This window comes from Penaeus chinensis, chromosome 1 (assembly GCF_019202785.1).
Source record: "Penaeus chinensis breed Huanghai No. 1 chromosome 1, ASM1920278v2, whole genome shotgun sequence".
Lineage (NCBI taxonomy): Eukaryota > Metazoa > Arthropoda > Malacostraca > Decapoda > Penaeidae > Penaeus > Penaeus chinensis.
In genome coordinates, this window is record NC_061819.1 from 24,110,636 (window position 1) to 24,112,594 (window position 1,959).

Consider the following 1,959-nt stretch of genomic DNA (forward strand, 5'->3'; position numbering starts at 1 on the left):
AGGAGGAGGAGGAGGAGGTGGAGGAGGAGGAGGAGGTGGAGGAGGCGGTGGGGAGGTGGAGGCGGAGGAGGTGGGAGAAGGGAGGAGGTGTGGAGGAGGAGGAGCAGGTGGGAGGAGCAGGAGGAAGAGGAGAAGAGGAGGAGAGGTGGAGGAGGAGGAGGAGGAGGTGGAGGAGGAGGAGGAGGAGGAGGAGGAGGAGGAGGAAGGAGGGGTGGGGGAGAGGAGGAGTTGGAGGAGGAGGAAGGGGAGGGAAAATAGAGAGAGAGAGAGAGAGATAGAGAGATAGATAGATAGATAAGATAGATAGATAGATCAGAGAGAGACGACGAGAGAGAGTGAGGATGAGATTGAGAGAGAAGAGGAGAAGACGAGAGAGAGAGAGAGAGAGAGAAAGCAGGTCAGGGAGAGGAAGGGAGAAAGATAAATACAAATGAGAAAATGGGAAAAAGAAAGAAAAAAGGACAGAGAAATAGAGATCAACAAAAATAAAGGGAAAAGGTAAGGAAAAAGAAAAAAAAGAAAAATTGAGAAAAAGAAAAACAAAGAGAAGGATCAAGCAAATTAGCAAGTTATCAACCAATCAAGCATACAAACCAGAAATCAAGAAACAAAGCAAGCAAGTAAATGCGTGTACAAACAAGTAATCAAACAAGCGAGGGAACAATCAACCCATCAGGTGAGCGAAAAACAGGTAATCAAGCAATCAACAATCAAGCAAGCAAGCGGACAAACAAGTCATCAAGCAAGCAAACGAGCGGCCAAACAAGTAATCAAACAAGCAAGCGGACAAACAAGTTCACCAGGCAAGCAAGCGGACAGAGTAGTCACCAAGCAAGCAAACGAGCGGGCAAACCAGTAATCAAGCAAGCAAGCGAGCGGGCAAGCAAGCAGGCGGCCCCCAACAGGTGTGAACACAATCCGTGGCCGCAGACAACCGGCGCGGCGTAATTACCATAGAGGCCGCTGGGCGATAAAACACGAAAATTAAAACAAATTACAAGAGGAAGCCGCGTGGGACCGGAACCCCCTCCCCCTCTTCCCTCTTCCCTCTCTCCCCCTCCATCCCTTCCGCCTCTTCCCTCTCTCCCCCTCCTCCCCTTCCCCTCTTCCCTCTCTCCCCCTCCATCCTTTCCTCCCCTTCCCCTCTTCCCTCTCTCCCCCTCCCCCCTCTTCCCTCTCCCCCCTTCCATCCCTTCCCCCTCTCCCACCCCCCTCCACCCCCTCCTTCCTTCCCCCTCTCCCCGTTCATCCCCTCCTCCCCTCCATCCATTCATTACCCCTTTTCTCTTACCCATAAACTCGATTCTCTTTCCCTTAATGTGATATCCTGCCCCCCCCCCTTTCTTCCCCATTCTCCTTCTTCCCTCACCCATACCTCCTCCTCTTCTCTTATCTACCCATTTCTTCATCTTCTTGAACTCATTATTATAATTATTATTATTATTATTATTATTATTATTATTATTACAATTGTTCCTCCTCCTCTTCCTCTTCCCCCTCTTTCTCCTTCTCACCCTCCTTCCTCTTCCTCCTCTTTCTCTTCTTCTTCTTCTTCTTCTTCTTCTTCTTCTTCTTCTTCTTCTTCTTCTTCTTCTTCTTCTTCTTCTTCTTCTTCTTCTTCTTCTTCTTCTTCTTCCGCCTCTTCTTCTTCTTCTCCCGCCTCTTCTTCTTCTTCTCCCGCCTCTCCTTCCTCCTCTTCCGCCTCTTCTTCTTCCTCTTCCGCCTCTTCTTCTTCTTCTTCCCCCTCCTCCCCATACGAACTCCACTGACACCTCTCTCTACCTACTCCCTCCACCCCCCCCACCCTTCCCTTCCTTACCCCACCCCACCCTTCCCTTCCCTACCCATCCCTTCCCCATCCCCCTCTCCTCACCAATTCGAAATAATGGCGTCGCATCATCGCCATTAATAACACCCTTTTACGCCGACCACACGTTAACTTAACCACCATTTCCACCC